Source organism: Ambystoma mexicanum, chromosome 8 (genome assembly GCF_040938575.1).
Source record: "Ambystoma mexicanum isolate Mex_15411 chromosome 8, UKY_AmexF1_1, whole genome shotgun sequence".
Classification (NCBI taxonomy): Eukaryota; Metazoa; Chordata; class Amphibia; order Caudata; family Ambystomatidae; genus Ambystoma; species Ambystoma mexicanum.
Window position 1 is genome coordinate 1,481,743,746 of NC_090929.1, and position 23,899 is coordinate 1,481,767,644.

At 46.1% G+C, this 23,899-nt stretch overlaps 1 protein-coding gene across 1 annotated transcript in view; it reads left to right on the forward strand.

Moving 5' to 3' along the window:
* LOC138473127 (proton channel OTOP2-like) overlaps positions 1-23,899 on the forward strand; it is a 211,043-nt gene that overhangs the window by 18,280 nt on the left and 168,864 nt on the right. The gene's annotated exons all lie outside the window — the stretch shown is intronic.

A 23,899-nucleotide genomic window follows, 5' to 3' on the forward strand; every position in this document is an offset into this window, starting at 1 on the left:
GATTCAAAAGGATGCCTCTTTACTTCTGAGTACAGCACCACTTTATGCATTGATACAAAGGTATTGGTTGATTCGTTCGGTTGGTTAGTTAGCCTTGTGGAAGCTCTAGGCAAGTGCCCTCAGTCAACCCTTTCAGATAAGCACAGTTGACACAACCCTTGCAACGTATTCAATAACGTGTTACCTCACATGCACATTAGAATGGGATAGAGAAGAGCAAAACAGAGCAAACAGAATGGCATAATACATCAGCACAACATGTTATTTACAATATTATATCCCACAAGTCACTTTTTTAATGAATCCTAAACAAATCAAAGCAGATCAACCCCTTGCAGGGTTTAAGTCCTATTTCTCGAACCACATTCATGAGCAGGGGCGTACAAGAAACCACTTTTCAAACGGCCAAACCCCAAAGCTGCTCTGATCATACCCACATGGGCATATCACACAATTCTCCTTCAAAAAACAAAAGCTGTATTGCCGACTCAGATACGAGAAACCTACCAATGTTAAGTATTCAAACTCAAACTAAACAAATGCATACATCATAACTTTGCAGGAGATGAACGCAATAATAAAAGCACAATGTTAAATGGATCAATTCTATGGGCCTCATTACGACCCTGGCGCTAAGGGATTACCGGTACCGGTAAGGGTACCGGTAGCGGTAATCCCTTAGTGCCTGATTACGAGGTCCTTTTGCGGGTTCCCACTTTAACAGCTTAACGGTTTTACCAGCGTTAAGGAATGGACCCGCAAAGGGACCTTGGTGCTAATTACGGTACCGCAAATTGCCTTCCCCATTCCCATTATGCCCTATGGGGCAAAAATGGGAATGGGGAAGGGCCGTGGTGAAATGGGGGAAGTACTGCCCCGCCAACCTTGGAATGGGATGGTACTTCCCCATTTCACCATGGCGGACTCGTTACAATACCGGCAGCAACCATGGTGCTAATAGCACCATGGTTTAGCACTGGTGTTGTAATGAGGGGCATATATCTCAAGCTTCTAATGATCAACAGCAAAGTAATGAAACCACAATGCTAGTGGACTAATCAATCATTTCAAAATGCAATGACCATAAAGAGCCCACGTTTTTAACTAAGATATTCCCCAGCCTATCACTTATAAAATGCCTGCTTGCTAAGTCAAACAGGACATCCCCTGTGGACGAGGCTGTAGTCAGCTGCAACAGGACCCTCTAACAGCATCTCCTCAGTAATCCAATTAGCCAGCCCCCCTTCTAAGGTTTGCATGGGATTATACACATTCCATTTGGAAACCCCCTGATCATTATACTCACCTGTCACATGATGGACAGTCGCTCTGGATCTAATGTATCTAGTGCAGATCTCTGTGTTGCTGGGAAGTTAAGGTCCCGCCCTTAAGGTGTGATGTGTATTAACAAATTAATTGGTACACCCGTTCAGCTTTAAACTGGCGTAAACAATTTTCAGTGCTTATTGGCATCTGTTGAATGCAAAAAGCTTGCATTCTCTGTCTGTGTCCTGGTTGTCTGTCAGAAGCAAAAAGTGTCCAACATGTGTAAGGCCACGTTTATATGTGCCCAGAAAAATGAAGCTGGGGCAGGCTGCTTGCTCTAAAGCAATTATTTCTTTGCTATATCTGTCCCGAACAATGTGCATCTGCCGATTAGTGCCATCATCACGTTATCAAAGCACAGCAAAATATGTGTATGTACAAAGTGCAAGGCCTTTTGCACAGTGGATCCTAGAGGACCGCTATTCCAATCTTTTTATGAGGAATTTAACGTGATTACTGGTGCTCTTTGCTGGTTCACCCTACAAGCTATACAATTCTATGCAGGACTAAATATATAAGCATTACTCAGTCATTCACAAATGTAAATGTACCATAAAAACGCACATCTCATTGAGAGGTGGCTTTACAAAATAAAAGCAAATAGAGGTTAATTCAGGCGTCTAGCACTTTCAGTATTTCTTGCTAGTCAAGGCACTATATTGCTATTCTAAAAACATCAGCATCAAGGCACTATGTTCTACTAACCATGCCTTGTCATGCATTGGCTGGTATGGCTTATGCGAGGGGAATTCTGGCATGACATGTTATCTTCATATGTTGCTTCCCTGCCCTGGAGGGCGGCATTGGTGATAACACATGTCAGGGCAAACAGAATTTACAATGGATTCCATTGTATCATCTCGGGAGGATAGCTCAGGGAAGCAAGACGACAAGACGACACGGAGCAACACAGGTCCGATCCCCAAGTCCACGCTTAGAAACCTCTGGGTATTAAGCACGTCATACATAACCAATTATACTTATACTTATAGGAATTTGAAGCATTTGTCACAGCATGAAAATGTTACATTGCATACGTTCTTTCACATTTGTATGACGGAGAGGATGGGGCGGTGGAAACAGTAATTGGGCCTCATTAGGACTCCGGCGCTAAGGTCCATGCCGGAGTCCGCCATGGTGGAATGGGGAATTACCACCCCATTCCGAGGTTGGCGGGGCGGTAATTCCCCATGCCGCCATGGCCCTTCCCCATTCCCATTTTTGCCCTATAGGGCTCAATGGGAATGGAGAAGGCAGCAATTACGGTATTGCAAATTGCGGTACCGTAATTGTCATCAAGGTCCCTTTGCGGGTCCCTACTTTAACGGCTGGTCTAGACCAGCCGTTAAGGTCGGGTCCCCGCAAAAGGACCTCGTAATTAGGCGCTAAGTGTTTAACGGTGCCGCAGCCTTTTACGGCGCCGTTAAATATTTAGCGCCTGGGTCGTAATGAGGCCCATGCCGCCTCTCCGCCATACAAATGTATTAAAATGTGAAGTTGAGTAAACAGAATGCGTAAAATGTTCATATACGCTTTTTGCGCGTGATTTTTACTCTACTCCACAATGAAAGTGACCTCCAGTATATACAGATGACCTGAGCTATCACTCGATGTGTCAGTGAATAGTGAGCAAGTATTGTGATTTCCAAAGCAGAGACGTATCTTTTCGATATTAACTACTTTTTACAGGTATTCAAAGGAGGCAGTGAATGTTTACCAGTAGCGTGCTGGCTCATGTAGCGTTCAGGAAACTCCAAAGGGGCCGATACCTTGGAAGCCCTGCTAGGCGCTTGCCTAGTTATCCGCAGTACTGTAGGTGACACGAAAGGTTTTAAGAAGAAGCTTGCTTTGGCCTTGTATATACTTTTTATCATGCCTGGTATAGCCCACAGGAGAGCCAATTGCATGTGAGAATAAATGTCAACGATTCAGTGATTACAGCTGCCATCTGAAAGACCCCACACAACTCATTTTAGCTGCCATATCTGGGAATTGTCTCAATACTACTTTAAACCTAAATCGCAAAATAAACTCCCTTCTTTAGACTGTCTTATTTGCATTTGTTTGTAAAGCATCACATATTCACATCATTAAAAACAAGAGGCATGGCTGCATATAAGTGTAGATGAGAGTATTTATTTATTTATTTGGTATTTTATTAACAAGCGCTAATGCACCAAGTGGCTTCAAAGTGCTGCTTACAGTTTCTGGGCACAGCCGGGCTGATGGAGACAACTTACAGGTTAGAAGACAAGTGCAAGGTACATAGGATTTTTGCAGAGTTGCACGTTGAAGGGGTAGGCGTAGGACAGTTTTTTCATGAGTGCAAGGTACGCAGGATTTTGCAGTGAGGCAGGTAGAGGGTGAGGGAGTGTTACATTTAGGAATAGTGGTTTTGGGGTGTCAATAACAGGGAGGTGTATGACGTGTTGACAGGTTTATTTTATTTGGCATTTGTAAGGCGCTTATATACATCAAGAAATTGTGTTTCAAAGCACCCCAGGGCAAAGGAAAGGGAACACGGGAACAGCAAGACAATGGAATATGATAACAGTGAAGAGCAAAATTCGATAGCGGTCCTACTAGGCCTTGTGAACATTCAGAGCGTGCAAGTGCAGAGTGAGAGAAGGGGCAGGGGAGGGAGGTAAGTGCTAGAGGATCCACTGAGGGGGGAAGTGCCAGAGAGCCCGTTGCAAAGGCAACAGGTAAGTCCACCCCTAGGACAATGGGGTCTGGTGTTACACCTTCTCAAGCCCTTTGCAACGCTCTGTCATCTTTCTTTCTGACCAAGATTGAAACTATTCGAAATGGTATTGGGGTGTCGGCCAGTCAAGTCTCTCTTGTTCTGGCCTCCCCTCCTCCGTCAAGTCCACCTGGTCCTTTTTTCCTTGTGTTCTGTGAACGTGACATTTCTCAAGGCTGTTCAGCACCTTAAATCTCACTCTCCAGCTGACCCTATGCCGCTTACTTTGCTTAAAGACACCTCAGGCGAAGTAATCTCCCATATTACAGCGGCAGTCAACATGTCGTTTTCTGAGGGCTCTATTCCCAGCCCACTGAAACAAGCTCTGGTGATACCTCTGCTAAAAAAGCCCACTCTTGATCCTCTGGATGCCTTGACATCTTCTAATCAGGCTTTCACCCGGGAAGGGGCACCGAGTCGGTACTCAATTCTGTACTCGACTATCTTGCTCGACCAGGGTGGAGTGGGAGCAGTACTGCTGTTGGATTTATCCGCGGCTTTCGACACGGTTGATCATACCATACTTATCTCCCGTTTGTTTGAAGTCGGGATATCCGACAAGGTTTTAAGCTGGTTTTCTGCCTTTCTGGCCGATCGCTCTCAGTCCGTCTCCCTCCCCCCTTTCTGTTCTGAACCGGTAGGTCTTAATTGTGGGGTTCCGCAAGGATTGGCACTTCCCATATACTTTTTAACATATATATCAGATGCCTCCTCCTTCTCATTCACTTCCACGGATTTAGATTTTACTCCTATGCCAATGACACCCAGCCATTGGTTCATCTTGATCTCACTCGTCTTGACACTGCTGCCCGGTTTAGGAGCTGCCTGGAGGAACTGGGAGCATGGATGGCATTAAACTCACTTAAACTTAACGGGAATTAGACAGAGGTCTTGGTGGTGGGCACTACCGGTACCCTCTCCTTTTGGACCCTTGAATTCTGGCCTTCCTCTCTTGACCCGTTTCCCCAACCGTCCACTTCTGTGAAAAAACTTGGGGTAAGCTCTCTTCCTCTCTATCTATGGCTGGTCAGGCTGCTGCTGTCAGTAAATCTGGCTATTTTAAACTCTGTGTACAGAGGAAAGTTCTCCCCTTTATCCCTGCCCAATTCCACGCCCCTGTGGTTGCGGCTCTAGTTTTGAGTACAGTCGATTACTGCAACAAACATTATCTTGGCCAACCTGCCTATATTATAAATAGACTTCAGCTGCTTCAAAATGCTGCAACTGTAGCAGTTTCCCGCCCTCCCCCTCGTACCCACATTCCACATGTGCTCAGAGAATTACACTGGCTTCCTGTGGAGAAGCGGATTCTGTTCAAATCACTGTGCACTGTCCACCGTGCCTTTTATAATCAAGGAGCTGAATACCTCAAGGGAAAGTTCTCCCAATATGTACCTTCACGTGCCCTCTGGTGTCAGTCTGCTTTACTGCTATTGGTTCCCTGTATGAGGCTGGCTAAAATGGGGGGCCGTGCCTTCTCTGTGGTGGCTGCAAGGTCCTGGAACGGACTTCTGTTTACGCTACGTGACATTACTGACCATCTCTCTTTTCGACAATCACTCAAAACACTGCTCTTTTAGTCCCTTATGTTCCTCCTCTCTCAGCGCCCTGGTGCCCTTGGGTGTACATGTGCTTTATAAATCTGCCTAACATAACATAACATAATGTACGTGCCAGGCAGTGACCACTTTGTGGAAGAGGGGTCACCAGCCAATACAATACGTGCAGGCATGTGAGACATCACAGGCCAATTGGTGCCCAAAGGCAAGTGCAGGGGGAGGGTGGACGCTGAAGGCGATTGGACAGAAGGACACATAAGGACCCAGGCCACCAATCACAGCGAATGTGGGGGTTTAGCACGGAAGCAAGAGAGGGAAGGAGGAGGAGAAGAGGAAGGTCTTGAGGTGCTTGCAGAACTTGAGGAGATCCGGATCCAGGTTGGTATGGGTAGTACATGTATGGAAGTTTAAGGTAAATATTTTGTTAACTAAAAGGTATTAGTCAAAAATGTTTGAGAACGAGCATGGAAGGAAGGAGAACCATGTGGGGGCAGATACTTTTAGGTACTGAGAGATAACATCCAGCAATAGATGAAGGGGAGGAGGTGTAGAAAGGGGTGGAATGTGTAATATCGAGAGGGTGGGTGTATAGGGTTAGATTGCATGAGGGGTGATGGGTGCAGGTGGGGATAAGTGCTAAAAGCGTGGGGGAGAGGGTAGGGTAGAAAGAAAGGGTTGGCGGGGCTGTAGGTATGTATGGATGGTAGGGGGGGTTGAGTCAAGGGGTTAAGTGCTAAAGGGGGAGGGGGATAAGTAGGGTAAGTGTTGTGGGGGGATGAGGTGCTGGGGAGCTTATCAAACAGTTCCTTTTTGTTGGGTGTGTTTAAGTCTTTAAAGTACAGTTATAAACCATTGAGGTGGTTGTTTAGCCTCACGTCGTTTGCATTGTAATCTTCCATCTAAGAAAGGGAAAATAAAGCAACAGAAAAAGTTGGATCCATATTCTTTTTGTTTAACATGTGTCTATAAGGATGCCATTGGTGTGATAGATACACCTCACCTAGGATGCTCTCCAACTGAAATGGGAACTTACCCAGAGTTCCTCTCCTGTTTCTGTATATGTTATGGGTCAGCCTATGTTTCTGAGCGTTTTGTTAGTACTTAGTGCTCAACTCCTACTAGACAAGTAACATTCTCCAAATGAACTATAAGCAGAGTGAAACGTGTCAGGAATGGGGGTTGCCTATTTCTCAGTTGGCCTGCATGGTATTTTACCAACCCCAAAACATGTAGTACACTTATTTGAATTGTAAAAGGCGTTGTCATTGCCTGGATAGCACTTTACAAATCCTATGCTTGAAGGGTTCACCAGACCACGGGGGTACAGTGGAAAAAATCAAAATAGGGTGTTGCTGGTGTAATGGATGCATTTTACTTGGGATGTTGTAGACCTAAAATGGGAACTTACCTAGAGTTCCTCTCTTGGTTTTGCATGTGTTATTTGTCATTCTATGCTTCAACAGCATTTTGAACATTTATTTGAAAAAATAAGTATTATTTTAGTTCTTGAAACAAAATATTAACAATAATTGTTACTTAGTGTACGACCAGCCTTAGATTGAAACGTATGTGGTTGAATACCTCCTATATTACAGCTGAACGATTTTCCAAAGGGAGAGATCCTGAGCAAACCCATTTAATTTCCCTTTGTCTTACCTTTCAAAAGTGCAAGACCAGGTCCCTCAGCGGGTCCCGTCCTTAACGCCTGGTCTGACCAGGCGTTAAGGACGGGACCCGCTGAGGGACTTCAGAGCTAATAACGGTACCACAAATTGCGGTACCGTTATTAGCTCCTTCCCGATTCCCATTGAGCCCTATGGGGGCTCAAATGGGAATGGGGAATGGTATTTGGAATGGGGACTTACCGGGTCCTCCAGGGTCGGAATGACCCGGTAAGTCCCCATACCGCCTACCCGGTATGCGGTAAGGGAGTAGCCATGCCGCTAATAGCAACATGGTTACCTCCCACTGTGTAATGAGGCCCTCTGTCTCTGCACAACCCTAGGCTCTCCCCTTAGTGGTTAGCCGTACTTGTGTGTTTGTGTCCTTCTCTAGGTCCCCTTTCAATTGTGGTTACTGTTGCTCTGTGTACTGTGTCCCATTAGGCTCTCTACGTTCCTGTTCATCCGTGATTACTGTTGTGCTGTGAACTGTATCCCTTTTGGCTCTTTCTCACTCTCTTGGCCCCCACCTAGCGGGAGTTACTGTTTCTACTGTTGTTTGTCACCTGTCTGCTCCTCTTGTGTGCTCCCTTCTGCGTGACACCCCCCCCCTCTCCTGCATATCCTGTGCTGTGTTGGGCGATGGGCTGTGCATTTCTCTATTCTCTCTCTGGCTCCCTCCTTCTAATTTCGTGGTTGCACCCCTGTGGTACTCTCTGTTTCTCCCATCTTTTCTAACTGTTACTCTAGCTCCTATCCTTGCCCTCTCACTACATCTGGAAGGAAGAAGTTCAGGTGGGACATCCTGGTCTCCAACCCAGGCCTCCCTATCGCTGATACCTACATCAGTGCTTCCTCCAGACAGACTCTCACTGACATCCTCTTTGTCATTCCCTCTCCAGACCTATGGAACCCTCATATAGTTTTGGCTTTCTCACCTATCTCTTCCTCTCCCATTAATGGTTGCACTCGGTGGGAGGCCCTCTTGGCCTCCTTCCACTCCTCCAAGATGTCTGTTTGAATGGCACCATCTTGGTTCAGGGCCCTCAGCCCAATCTCCTCCTTTTTGGTAGGTGTCTCCCATATCTTATAACTTCCCTCTTTCTCCTGCTACTCCTCCTAGCACCGTTCGGGCTACTATGCCTTCCTCCTCCTCAGTGACTACTATGCCACCTCCTGCTTCTACCTCTACCCACTCTCGGGCCCCTCCACCTCCTCTGCTGGGTGTACCTCAAGCCTGTACCCCACCCTGAAAGTCTTTCAAATTTGGCAGCCTGCTCAACGTCACTACTCTTAACTCTCACTCTGCCTTCAAACACTCCTCTGACATCTGCCACTTCCTTGAAAAACTTGACCTGGATATCCTCCCTCCCATTGAGACATGGTTCACAGCCAGCTCTGTCACAAGTTTTGAGACTCTCCTCCCTGATGTCTACAATGTCCTCTCTGAACCCAGAACCAACCGACCCAGAGGTGGAGTAGCCTTGATCTTTCTGCAGTGGGTCCCTGCTTCTGTCATTCCTACGCAGGCCTACTCCTCCTTTGAATGCCTGATCTGCAGACTCTCTATCTGTCCTGGCCTTTCTCCGACTATGGCCATCATCTACAAGCCACCTGGCCAGGTTGTCCTCTTCCTCTCAGAGTGGGCTGACCTCTCCTCTTCTCTTCTTGCCTCGACCTCTAAACTTCTCGTCCTCTGAGAACTCAACACCCACCTGGACTTCTAATCCCTCCTCTGGACTCTTCTGCAACATCTGCGACATTCTCTCTCTTTTCATTCCACTCTCTGATCCGACACACTCTGCCGGGCATACCTTGGATGTTCTAATCTTCTCAGAATCCCCCTCTTGAACCCTCTCACCACTCCTTTCTCTTGGACTGACCACTTTCTGCTCTCATCTCACATGATACTCTCTGTCCCTCAGGCTAAGCCTACCCTAGCACTGCCACCTACCTTCTCGGTCATTCGGCCCATGAAACGTATGTCAATGGATGTCTTTGCCGCTCCTTTCTTTGCTCCGCCAATATGCCTGCAGCGGACTCACACTCTGACACAGCCCTCTCTAACCTTCATCTTTCCATCCCCAGCACTCTGAATGTCCTTTCCCCTGTCATGAGAATCCGTCTGAAGCCTACTTCCAAGTGCAACTCTTGGAATGACTCTGACCCCGCCGACCTGAAATGCAAGTGCAGGGTGGCTGAGAGGAAGTGGAGGGCTTCGGGTGCATCCTCTGACAAACTGGCCTGCCACCTGCTCCAAAGGCAATACAGACTCTCTGTCCTGTCCAAGAAGATAGTCCGCATCCAAGCCTACATCGCTTCGGCCTCTAACAACATGGCTAAACTCTTTAAAATCTGCAAGGAACTTGCCAATCCTTCTGCAGTCTCCACATCTGTGTCATCCAAACAGTTGCTTCCCTGCTCCTCCAGAACCATCAAGGACCACATTGACACCCTTGCTCCAGCTTTGGCTGATTTCTGCAATCACTCTTTCACCACTAAATCCTTGCCCTCTCTCCTCAAGCACTTCATTGTGCACCCTCTCCTTAAAAAGCCTTCTGCCGATCCTACCTACCCGCTGAACTATTGCCCGATCTTTATCACTTCTTTCCTGGGCAAACTCTTGGAAAAGCTGACCATCTCCCAGCTTACTCTCCACACTGAATCTGTTGACTATCTCCATGACCATCAGTCTGGTTTAAGAGCAGCCAGAGGCATGGAAACTGCTCTCCTGAGCACCCGTGAAGTTCTGCTCACTAATCTCGAGTCTAGCCTTCCTTCTGTGCCTCATCCTCTTTGACCTTTCTTCTGCCTTTGACACGGTCAATCACACCATCCTGATGAAATGACTCTGCGAGAACCTTGGCATCATGGATCAGGCCCTGGAGTGGTTGACCTCCTTCCTACTGGACGAACCCTCCCAGATCCAACTTTGGTCCTTTCTCTCCACCACCTCTCTCTCCACATGTGGTGTTCCCCAGGGCTCTATCCTCTCACTCTGGCTCTTCAATAGCTACTTGGCTCCTTTGGCCCACCTGATCTCTACCTCCTGCTATAGCTTTCAGTGTTATGCTGATGACACTCAGACCCCCCTCAGCCTCTTCTTCTCTCTTGCTCATTCCTGACTTTCTAGCCACAATTCAGTATTGGTGTGTCTCCAATGATCTCTGCCTTAATGCCAGTAAGACTGAGATCCTTCTCATTGGGACCCCTGCTCCCGCTTTCCTTCTCTTACTCTGGCAGCCCTCCTTGTGCCCTCTTCCTTTGTCTTCCTGTGAGGCTAAAAAACTTGGGATCATCTTCAACTCCACTCTCTCCTTCTCTCCAAACATCACAGACCTTGCCAAGAAGGCCCACCACCAGCTGCACCTCCTCAGATGTATTCTTTCTTTTCTCACTTTCCCCCAGAAGCTCACTGTCTCCAGAGCCATGGTTCTCTCTAGGCTGGACTACTGCAACTGCCTCTTTCTCAATCTGCCTTCCTCTACTCGCCCCACGCCCCTTACCCTCAACCCCAAGGACCATATCTCTCCAGCCCTGAAATCTCTACACTGGCTCCCGGTGACTGCAAGGATCTGGTTTACGATCCTCTGCATCGTCCACAGGGCTTTCTGGGGCTGGGGCATGTACTACATCCAATTTTCTCTTCCAAAATCCCTTCCTTCTCGAGCCCTTTGCTCAGCTACCTCAAACTCTCTGGGGGGCAGGCTCTTCTCCAGGCAGAGAGTGGGGAGTAGATCTCTCTCATTTGCAGGTGCCTCCCTCTGGAATGGTCTCCCTGCCCCTAGGAAACTTGAGCAGGACCATTTGAAGTTCCAGAAGCAGCTCAAGACCTCCCCTTTCTCCCCTGCTTTCTCACTCTCTCTCCCCAGTTGACCTCCCTGTCTCCTGCACCGACTGGTTGCTTGGCTACCCTCAGAGTCTACTGGGTGCGAGGTTCCTCCATGATCAGTCTGCCCTCCACTGCCTCCTGGCCGACCGCGTACTTAGGGGCTGTAACTGTTACCCACAGTCACCTGCCTCATTGCACTTTTCCTGAGTGGCGCTGCCCTGTTTGCACTTACTCAGAGCAATGCTACCCTGATTTCACTTTCCCCCTTCCCTCTCCCTGGCACTTCCCCCTCCTCCCTTCCCCCTGCACTTTACATCATCGCACTTACATGATCCGAATGACACAAGGCCTAGTAAGATCGTTTGTCTTGTCATCCCTCTCTCTTCCCTCCCTTGTCTCGTCACACCTAGAAACACTTGTGTACAGATGCGTTATAAATGCCATATCATATAACAACTCAGAAATATTCCAATGAATATTCCATTGGCCTGTATGGCAGTGGAAAACGTGAGTCAGTTTAAGTGCCACCAAAGAAAGATGTACAAGTGGAATCCGAAAAAGAAAATGCACTAAATCAAAGCATTTTATACAGATCAGTGCTGGGAATGGAAAACAACACTATAGGATTCAACAGGGCCAATGTATCAATGGGGGTTGAAGTAGTGTATGGAGTAATGACAATTAGCACATGGAAATCGTTATTGCCCTCTTCTCAGCCAATCAGAATGTTTCGAGTGCAGTCAATAACTACTAATATTAACTGTCTTCGGAAAATTCAGTCTTCAGAAGCAGACAGAGAAACAACAGTGCAATATCCCGGCAATATGGTGTTTCACCAAGCTTTTTTCTGCAACATCCTACTTAACACACGAAAGAGAAAGTTAACACATTGGAAAATGCTTCAATTTTCTTATAGAGAAACCGTTTACTTTTGCATGATATCTAATGAATGCTCATGTTAAACCTTGTCCATTCCAACCAAGTTGCAATTAAAATGCTAAACTTATGAAGACATGTTATTTAAATCCTATAAATTAATACCACATTTAGTGTACTTATTGTTTGCTTACTTTACTCACTGTTAAAGCACATATATTTTACTTCACTGAGAAAACTCCAAAACATGTACTGCTATTACCACCATGTGCTAATAACCTATAGACCTCGGGAGGTGTCCTTATCGCTTTGACTAAAGAACCTTCCCCAATGTATGGCCCTTGACGATTCTGCGATAAAGAACCCTCCTTCACTCTGTAAGGCTATATTTAAGCAATAATCACCCCTTCCAAGGTATGTAATGGGTGATAACGCCCTGGGGCCAGAGTGAAAGGCCTGAGCGCTAGTGAGAGCCTTTAACATGGGCCCTAGGTGCCGTTATCACCTGTTCCAGCCCATGGAATGAGTGATTATGGCTATTAGTAGCCCGGTTTCACATACAGAAACCTGGGGTGCTAAGAACAAAGTATTTCCTTTCAATGAATGGGACGCCTCACGGCGTACTGTTCATTGACAGAAAATACTTACATAAAATGGCTGCCATGGAGCTTGAAGGCGAGGCTCCATATGGAGCTCCTCTTCCATTTCCAGGGCGACCGGAAGCCACTGCGGTGCCGGGCACTGCCGCCTCAGTAAGCAGGTCAGTCGTGCTGGGGAGGGGGATTGTGGCTAAATTCATGATAAAGGGAAGGGAGGATTGGGGGAAGTTTTTTTTTTTTTTTTTTTTTTTTTTTATTTGTTTGTTTTGGTAGCAAAATTAAATTTACACCTTTACAAATTATATATAACACATATAAAACATATAAAATCTCATAAAACATAGGCAATGACACAAATAATTACACAACCAAACAATACTAAAATCATTGGAACGTTGGAACGTTAAAACATTTCCTAATGCATCAACAAGGATTCCCTGGAATCACCGACTCACAAAGTCACAAGATCACATAAACATGGCATCACCGAATCACAGGATCACAGAATCACAGAATAACAGAATCACAAAATCACAAGGGGGGTCTACGATACCAAATATCAATCCTAACCTAACCTAACCTACCCAACAGGATGGTACTAATAGGCGTCGCAGGCCTCTACCAACTTAGGTCTTGCCTCTAACAAACGGCAAGTACCAATAGTTATTGAATATGCAAAATCTCAAAGGTTTAAAGGTTTACCCTCTCCAGAAGGTCCTATTGAGTAACAACAAATGTTCTTCTATTATTGCAACGAGTCTAACGGTTGCTAATATGATGGAATTAGAATTTCCCTGCATACATCGCAGCCATACTAGGTGGCATTCAAACAGAGAGAACGAAGTAAGATATGCGGCCAAACAACGTTGTCTATGCCTGAGAAAGAAATTACAGTGCATGAAGAGATGTGTCAGGGTTTCAGGCTCAGATGTATTTAGGCAAAATCTGCATCCCTCCCATTTTGCCAATGCCCTATAGCCGTTCCAATTTCTAATGCGGGCACCCGTCTGGATGAGGTCCATGCGGAAGCGCATGTAATGCCTTCTTGCTCCTTTGTCTGGGAAAGACAGGCTATAAGGCAGCCGAGGTGCGACTGCATGTCTAAAGGTGGCATATATAGTGAAGGAAGAGTAGCGTCCAATTCGATCACAATTGTGAGCCCAAGAATTTTAAAAAAAACGCCTTTTGACTTTGGCAGGGTTATTTACCAGATCATCCTGCGTCATATTCAAAGAAGTTAGAACCGCTTGTATTTTATCTTTCACAATGGTGAGCGAAATAGGACACGTTCCGGCTAACATTTCCTGAAAGTCCTCATAGAGAGAATCTGGGGGGGGGGAGATCATTTTAGAAAACACAGATACCGTCCGCCAAATAAGTCTGTCTTCTAGTGGATATAGACCCAATTCATGAATAATTATGGCGTTCGGTAGGTATCCGGGCAGCCCCAAAATGTTCTTCCAAAGTTTACCCTGTAAGAGGTTCAGGAGGGGCCCCAAGTTCAAAAGGCAGATGTCTACTGCATAGAGGAGGGTGGGCTCTATCTTCATGGTGTAGTAATGTATCAAAGGCAGGAGAGAGTAACGACAATATTTGGTGAAAATGATTCTCATTTGGGCCAAAAGGGGGTTAAACTTTGCAATCAATACTGAGCGCCACATGTTAACTGACATCCCATTCGATAAATGATAGCCCAAATACTTCATCTCCTCTTTTCTCAAGATTACCTGAGCATTAATTGTAAAGTTGAATCTCGGAAGCTTTTTTTAGCAGTGAAAACCAATATATGCGATTTAAGTGAGTTAATAGTCATATTGTTGAGCTTACAATATTCTCCAAACAGATTTAATTTGTTTTGGAGTCCAAACGGCACTCTATCAAATATTATAATATCATCAGCGAATGCTAGCCAATGCAGCCGCATAGAACCCAGTTTGACCGGAAAAGAGTTAGAACCTTGCCAGATCTCATCGATGTCGGCAAGGTAAAGATTAAACAGGACTGCTGCCAAGTTGCAGCCCTGTTTAACACCTATGTATGTGGGTATGTTGTTAGACAATAGCCCTTCCGCATTAATGCGGACTCGGTAAGAAGTCTTCTGGTGTAAGGCTGCAATTAATGCAACTAGTGGAGATGGTATGCCATAGGCCAGCATCTTTTGCCAAAGCCGGGTACGGAGTACGTTATCAAATGCAGCCGAGAGGTCCAAGGCTGCCATATATATAGTTCCATTAGTTTTGGTATGTGCATTCCAAAGAAGATGGGCTAGGATCGTAGCATTTAGTTGGGTGCCCATTGCTCTGCGGAAACCGACCTGTGCTTTGGAAAGAATTGATAGCTCATGTATGCAGCCTTCCAATTCTGATAGAAGCAGACGTGCAAAAATTTTTGCAGCAGTATCTATAAGGGCAATGGGCCTGAAATTTAAGGGGTTGTTTAGCACACCCTTTTTATGTATTGGAATGATTATGGCAGTCAGCCATGATTCCGGGATCTTACCAGTTAAGTAGATTAGCTGGTAGCAAGGGAGAAGGTAACTGGCCCAAAAGTAAGGGTCATCTTTTAGAACGCAGGGAGGAAGCCCATCAGGACCGGCTGCTTTGGAGAACTTCAATTGGGAAATCGCCCATATGATGTCTTTTTTGGCCCAAGGACAGACTCGCGGCATGGACAAACACGTGTCTGTACTCTCAGTAGTGGCATGAGTGGTAGGCAAGGCATATTTTTGAGAGAAGTACTTCTCCCATTCGGAGCCCGAGATAATCGCCACAGATCGAGTGTCCACCTTACCTGAGGGGTTTCTTAAGATTGCCCATATCTCTCGAGTTTTTTTTTTGCAAAGCAAGCTAATCATATGTTGATTCGCGAGAGTGAAGGCAGCCTGAGAAAGAGACTTAATATGGTGCTTAAAGCACCCAATGATATGGTTTTTTTCCCGATGGTAGGTGAGAGGGCTGAGGGCCTTTTTTCTTAAAGTAGCCAGATCCCGATTTTTTTGCTTTTTTAATATTGCTATCTGATTCAGGTTTGGGTTGGCATCCAATGGGCTACCTTTAGCCAAGGCGTCCTTCGCTAAGGAAAGTAGGTGAAGCTGAATCATGTTGATGTTTCTGTCGTTGATTTTTTTGATATTCCCCTGCGACATAAGGTCGACATAGTTTGGTATGAGATCTCTATTCACCAAAAACACCAATTTCCTACACACGGCCGGATTCCAATTGACAGAGATGGTGTTTCTGTCGGGAACCGCCAAAGAGACTGGAGGTGAAGGACTATAGACCTCACACCTCATCTCAAGTATTGAACACAGCATGTGGTGGTCGCTCAGACCCAAGTCTAGAATTAAGACTGGATCAAGCAACCCGGAACACACTTTGGATGCAAGGAAGTAGTCAATAAGGGATGAAAGGTTGCCCCGTGACCATGAAATATGTGAAGGGTTAGGTGCAAATTGAATTGGGTAGATACCCCATTTTTCAAAGAATCTTAACAAATGGTACCCTCTATGAACAGCTTGTTGGGCGTAGGAGGAAAGGGAAGAAAGAGAGCCTAGTGAGTGAGAGAACTGAAGGTATGAGTTTAAGTCGCCTCCAATCACAATTTCATGATAGGGACACGAGACTGCAGCATGACCCAACATCCTGTCAAGATCATCCACGAGCAGGGGAAAAGAAACAGACTTGGGGTTCCAATACAGCGACATTAGAAGCAAAGGGACAACCTCGGCGGGTTCAAACAAATCATTGGGGGAAGTTGGCAGGGTGGTGGAAGCAGCCGTCAGGTTGCTTGGAACGTAGGCTTGGATTGTGGGGTTCAGCCCGCGATCCAAGCAACCTGATTGGTTGATTCCCAGCTCCGGGTGCTAATAAATGTTAAAAACACAGCAATTAAATACAATAACACTATATTTCATAGAGATCGCCTGAAGCGATAATAAACCAGTCTGACAATATATAAAATGTTACACTTGAGTATGATAGTTGCTTTATTTTCTACATACTGTTTGGAAGGCTACAAGCACCAGCATGGAAAGTAATTGTAGCCTAAAAATCTGATCTGGTTTTAAATCTGCTATCAAGAGAAGACGGAACACAGTGAAAGAAAGTGCATTAAGGATCATCTCAATGAAGTCATTATTTCTCACAGCTGTATGCACCTCTCACATTTCTAATCGCCCACTAGCTGCTTCCCTTAAGGGAAAATAACCACCCACTCGCTGCTGTGTCTGCAGCCATGTCATGCTTCTCATTCACACTTTAATGTGCTTAAATGCAAAACAAATGCTAGCCGCATCTTTTGGTTGTACCCCCGTATATGATATGATATGGCATTTATAACGCGCCTATACACACGTGTTTCAAGAAGGGGCTACAAGCAAAAGGCTATCTAGCCCCGAGTCCCAACAGTCCTGACATTAGTATAGCCCAGATCTTTTCTAGACCCAGTAACAGCCATGTCACACTGAGTGCGGCGCTTTGAGGCTTAGGCTTTTCGTTTCCCCATTCTCGGAATCAGAGGAGATCATTTTTGCCAGTTTCTAGGGTCCCATAATGAGGGCATTGTGCGTCAAAATATAAGCCCTTAGCCCATGTACTAGAGGTGGGTGGACGGTTGTAAGAGAGTAGCCACTTTCATTGGTGGCATGAAGGATCCTTTAATAATGACCTGGCATCCAACCGCCCCCACCCCCAATCTCCATGCACTGTCCTCCTCCAGTGGCGTAGAGAAAGCATCCGCCAGCACCTGTGGAGATGCAGGCGACCCTAGTACTATGTACAATGCAGCAGTGTGACGAAGAGGCCAAACCTCAGCCATTAGCACTGGTCCCAGCTATCAGGTCTGTGTTTGCTACCTGCACCGATGTAGGTTTTCAATGTCTCCATACAGGAGGAGCCAGCATGGTCACTTGTTCTGGCATGCAGGCACTCATTGCCTGCTTTGCAGGGTGGTGGTCATGCTGGATGAGCTAACGGGCAGTGCAGTCCAAGATACTAAGTAGGGTTCCCTGGCCCCCATCACACAATCTTCCTCCACTCAATTGAGCAAGAGGTGGACGATCGACAGCGAGTCAATGAGGAAATGCCAAAGAACAACTGCCATGTACTAGGCTGACCATGTGAAATATTTGCAGTTGCAGCTATTGCACAGCAAGGAAACTAGGAGAAGCAGTAGCAAGGCTATCATGAATAATAGGCATCATTGCATCTATGACACAGAAGCATAGTAGGAGGCCCTGAATAATATGTGGGCTTGTCACTATCTCATAGCAGGGAGACATTGAGCTATAATAGCAGGAAGAGCCAGAGAAATATGTGCCTGTAACGCAAACACATATCATGTTTGCAGCTATCTTTTAGTAGGGAGAACCCATAAAATGCTCATGTTTACAACACTTTGGTAGCAAGAAGAACCTGAAGAACTTGTTTGTTTGTGGCTCTCGTGTTGCAGGGAGGGCCCCACAAATCGAATGTTTGAGACTCTCGTGGAACAGAGACAACCTAGCAAATTGTCCAGGGTACTCTCTGCCTTGTTGGAAGGTGTTTCTCTCATCCACTACTGTCGTTCTTATTAACAGAATAATTCTAGCATAAAGGCTAATGGCTTCTTCCCCAGCAGTCTTTTTAAAAGCCACAAGCACCACTAAACCATGGATCCACTTCTCTGTTTGCAACTCGAAGCAGACAAGTCGTCATCATCGGTACTGGTGTTTTGGTTATGGAAATGTGCCTTGCCAAAATCATCCTCAATGTACTTCTGGTTCAACTTAATACAGGCTAGTTTTTTTAACATGTGCACTTCAAGGCTTTTCCTGTGGCCAGATACAATAGCCCAGCAGCACAAACGACTTGCCTAGATTCTGCAGTGGTGGGGGTAGGGTGGGATTCTAAGTGCTTTTGGCCAGATGAGCCATTCACTGAGCTGGTACTGTAGTGAATCATCATCCCTGCCCATGGGAGATGCATGAAGTAGAGAAGCATTTATCACCTGAGCTGTTGAAGTCCCTCCATAGGGTGTTGTAGATCTATGCATCCTAAAGCTTCCCGGCTGAGTCAGGAGTGTACCCCACAGACTCTCCAGCCTATTCTAATCATCAGTATTGTTTGCAGAAGGTGTTTTCTTTGAGTAGAAAACAGGAGGAATGTATTTCCTGATGATGACCAAGACGATAATCCTGACATCTCTGGTGGTAGGTTAAGCACAGAGGTTATTATGCTTTACTCCTGCCTCTGTTCTTCACACAATGTCATTTCCAACCACCGCATCTGTGTATCGTTGTGCATGTGCTAACTGTATCTTGAGCTGCTGGGTTCTCATCTGCCACACGCGGATGAGAAGACGCCTCTTTGATCTTGAAACGTGGGTTGAGAAATGATGCCAGGAGGTATTCAGTGCTATTTTCGTTGAGGGTTTGCATGGAGCCCTACATAAGGTTGAGAGCACATCCTTCACCAGCTGCATTTAGTCCATCGTGCTGTATGCAATGTGGCAGCTAGCATGCGTGAGGGGCACCTCAACAGGCCATAGTACATGCCAAACATCAGACAGCAGCTGACACTGTTTTGACATAAAGAATTCAACGTGTAAGTCTCATCATTGACAGTTGCAATAATCAGCGATACCATTGGACTCGTAGTTTAGTCAGTCTAACACGTGCAGTGTGGAATTCCAGTGGGTGGCAACTGTTGTCTGCAAGTTGACAAGTGGCAGCTCGCGGGGCACCTGCAATTGGGGCAAGATAGTACCTGCACTGTAGGCTTAGCTGAGATGTCCAATGTAGGTTGTTACCACAAGGTGAAGAACATGTGCAAACCAAGAAATATTTAGGGTCTTGCCAATTCATAGGGTAGCATAGATATTAGACCTATTGTGAGCAGCAACAAAGCCCAGTTGAATGTGTCAGGGTTTTAGCAGCCTGTCACCAGCTCCTACACCTCCTCCCAAATGTTAACTCCCCTTTGACCTCTGCCATCAAATTGTTTAATAAATAAAGGGCCCTTGATCTGAGCTGCATGCACCTGAGGTCCACATGGATTCATTTGGGATCAGGACCCATCTCCACAGGCAGAGTAAAGAAAGGTCCCCCCAGCGCGCAGTCACTTCAATGTAGTCAATGCTCTGTCAACCTATTAACATACCCATGGTGCAGTGGGCTTTTTGACCCTCATTGTTACTGTCTTCTTTTGCCCTTTTACCAATCTTGCTCAGAGGTATCCCAAAATCAACCATCCTATTTGGAGTCTTGGCCTCCATACTAGCGAAAGCACAGTGCCCCGTAACCCAAGCAGTAAATGAGGTTTAGGGTACTATGATGAAGCCTCATCTTGAGGCTAGTAGAGTGGACTGAGATGACTCTGGGGGCCAGGAACCTCAATCTGCTCCATGATGCAGGCCATGGAGGAGACATATGGCAGATCTCCCAAACCCATCTCTTCATCCATAGGTGTAGCTAACCCTATTTTACCTAGAAATCCATGGTGGAATGGAAGGAAGTCCCCTTGTCAGAAAGACAGGTTAAGTTGGAGGAAGCCCCCTGCAGTTTGTGGAGCTGAGACTGTGGGCATCTGTGTACTCCAGCAACCAGATAGAGAAACCTGATTTAATAAAAGAGAGAGGCTCATGACTACTGTCTGCACCATGGACTGCAGACCCTCAGGAACTACCATCATGTTTTGAATGACTCCAATATAGCCGATACAGTACTGTAACATCGGCTATTGGAGCCGCAGGGCAGTGTCCTAGCCAAATCCAATCTGCAAGGGAATCAGTAGTCTACACAAACAACACCCAGGCAACAGGCACGCTCATACAGCACTTAATATTATTATTATTATTATTATTATTATTATTATTATTATTATTATTATTATTATTATTATTATTATTATTATACAGTGGAACAGACCTGCCCAATCAAATACCCTGGGCCCTATGCACGGATAAAAGGAGAGAGGGACTGCAGGGAGAAGTGGGAGACGGGATTTTGGCATGTGAAGTGCAAGTTAGAGCTTTGCAATGCAGAAAAAAGGAAGGAGGCAGGAGAGGAAAGCACAAGCTGATATGGGAAAGACAGAGAAGAGAGGAGGTGCAAGAGCGGAGAGCAGAGGTAGATGAGAGACAGAGAAGACGGGCGTGAACGAGAGGGAGAAGAGGAAAGAAGGGAGGTGAAGGAGGGAGGGGAAAGTGAGGGAGAGCAATGGGAGAGAGCCAGCAAAGAGGAGGTGATATAAAAGAGAGAGAAGAAAGAAATATGTGAAAGAAGAAAGAAAGAGGGATTGAGGAAAAGGAGAGCAAGTGACGAGTAGAGGAGGGGTTTAAGGAAAAGAAAGGCATGAAGGAAGTAAAACGGATAAAATGCATAAGGTGAAAGAAACAGTGAGATTTGCAGAGGAGGTTAAGAAATATAAAGGAGAAGATTATGGAGAAAAATATAGGGAAGAATGGAAGAGGTGGTAGATAGGAGAAGAGTAGAGAAGCATGAGAAGAGAGTAAAAAGGAAGAGCAGTGCAAAGTAGCAAGCAGACAAGAAGGAATAAAAAGAGCCAAAGAAGGGAGTGTTGTAAATCAGGAGACAGAAAAGGAGGCATGAATTTTTAGACATTTTATTCTCCCAGAAACACCTAATCTTTCCCTAACACTGTGATACTAAGCCATACTCTGTACAAATGAAGGCGAAAAGGGGTGCTCGTCTGGGTGTCAAAATGGTTAACCGTAAATTAGGTCCTCCACCCAAAAAGTCTATTCTAACCTACTTTTTCTTCCTATTGCTCAAAATGAAATAAATATAAAACAACCAAGACATACTTTTGGGGCTTGCTGCTGACTTTTGCCCCCAAGTCTTGTGTCTCTTTACCATAGGCCCTTGCCTATGTTCACAGTCCAAACAAATATATAGTTCATGCACGGCTGGAATGCTGCTCCGAGATTCCAACCCGGTCTCTATGGTTCGCCTTGAAACGTGTGCCTCACAGTCCTTCTCGCTTCAAGGAGACTTCCCCTTCCTGTAGTCTGGAGTGCTTCCTTCCCCATTTGGGGGCTCACTCTCGCTCATTTACCACTCTGGGCTCCTTGATGCTTCTCCCACACCAGGGCTTCTCTCTACCTTTTTCGCACTGTGGGCCTCTTGATTCTGTCACCGATACCAGCCTCATCTCTCTGTCTTCCCACACACTAGGGTTTATCTTGGTTTCTCTCTTAACTCTAGGACTTACCTGTTATTTCCACCACCTCTTGGTTTCTCTCTTGATTCTTGCCCACACTGGGGACTCCTTAAGATTCTCTCCCCCCTCCGAGTCTTGTTTCTTCCCCACACCGGGGCTTTCTTCAGTTTCTTTCTGCACTCTGGGGTTTCTCTGTTTCTTCCCCCACACAGGTGCTTCCTTTGATTTCTCTCCTCACCCTGTTGCTTCTCTGTTTCTTCTCACACTGGGAATTCCTTCTCTGGCCTGGCTGCCCACCTCCGTTCATCGGAAGCCACCACATACCTATGATGACTGTCCCCGTCTTGCTGCAGAGCGGGTTACGTGACTCAACTCCACAGTGCTGGCTGTCTTCTCCTGATTCCCACCTGCTTGGTGCGGGGGCCTGCAGGCGGTTCCTACTCCGTGCTCTAACTCAGCCCATTGAAGTACTCCATTGTTGCTCGGGCTGCCACAACCTATGGCTCTGGTTTCTCGGCTCCCAGGCCACATTGCAATCTCCTATTGCAGACCTACGAGTGCAGTGTCACGCCTGGTGTTCTGTCTCTCCAAACATCTCCCCTCCCAATGTGTGCTGCACGGTAGTTAAACTCTGCAGGCTGTGCGGATACTTGTTCATGATTGGTCCTCGCCTAGAGTGTCTCCAGCAGCCTGGTTTATCTGCCGTTCAGATGTTTTCCCTAAAGAGGATGAAGTGAAGTTAGGGTGAGAAGCTGAGCCATCCATTCCTAGAAGGTTCTCACACACCTTGGTTCCTGCATACCCCATAAAGAGGTTAGTCTCTTTGGGAAAGGATGATAACTTAAGTTTCTCTCTGGGGTTTCTCTGTCCCCTACATGGAGTCACCTCCAGAGGGATCCCACTTACATTTTCCCATTAGGAGTGTTAAGCATTGCAGGTTCACATCCTTAGTCCCAACGAGGGTGTCTCCCTCTTGGGGAGAGGGAATGAACTCCCTCTATTCATCATATACCCCCACGGTTTGATTCAGGCCCTCCTCTGGTCAGTACATAGCGTAACGGCGGAGGTAATCCACATTCTCTTGGTCTTAGCGCTTTCTATGCTAGACCATAAAGCAGAAAGGCTGTAAGTATAAAAACAACCTAATTACCCTGGCTTTGGTGTATTTTCACAGATTCATCTAAGTTAAGTTAAGGCAGAGCGGTCGGTGATGAGCCTGAACTTTCTGCCAGTCAGGTAATACCTCAGAGTGGTGATGGCCCATTTGATGGGTAGAGTTTGCAACTCCACCCAGGAAAATAATTTCTGACTAATGTACAAAAGTGGGTGTTCTTAATCTTCATGTAACTGGGACAGGACATCACCATAGCCTACATTGGATGTGTCTGTCTAGCACTTTAAGAACAGGTTCAATGCAAAGAACCCCTTCCTTCGGTTGTCAGGGCTATGGTTTTCCTGAGTTCAGACAACTTTGTTGTGTTGGGAATTTGAAGTTAGTCTGTCAGACTAGCAGCAACAGTAGAACAGATTTGAACAAAAAGCTGATAATAGCTGGCTAGCCGTAGGAAGGTTGTAAGCTCCTGACTGGTTCTTGGGGCTGGTGTTTGGGCCACTGCTTTTACCTTTTCACTTTGGGACTGTATTAACCCATTGCGGACAAAGTAGCCTACATATTTTACAGCACTTTGGCCCAGATGACACTTTTCTAGGTTAGCCGTGAACCCGGCCTATCTCAAGACCCTGGTGACCTCATATAGGTGGCGTAGATGTTCCTCATAACTTGCACTATGGATCACGATATCATCCATCTAGGCTCCAGCAAAGGACGAGTAGGTTCGTAAAACTCTATCCATGAGTCTCTGAAAGGTGGCATGGGCTCCATGCAGTCTGAACATGAGAACGGTACAATGCAACAGGCCATGCGGTGTGCTAACAGTGGTCTTTTCTCCATCTTATGGATTCAGAGGGACTTGCCAGTAGCCTTTCATCAAGTTCAAGTTGTTGATGAATTTGGCATTCCCTAGGCGTTCTATGAATTAATCGGTTGTGGGCATTGGATAACTATCGAAGACCGAGATAGAGTTAAGTCTTTGAAAATCTATGCAGAATTTCCTTGAGTTGTCAGGTTTTGCAACAAGGACAATA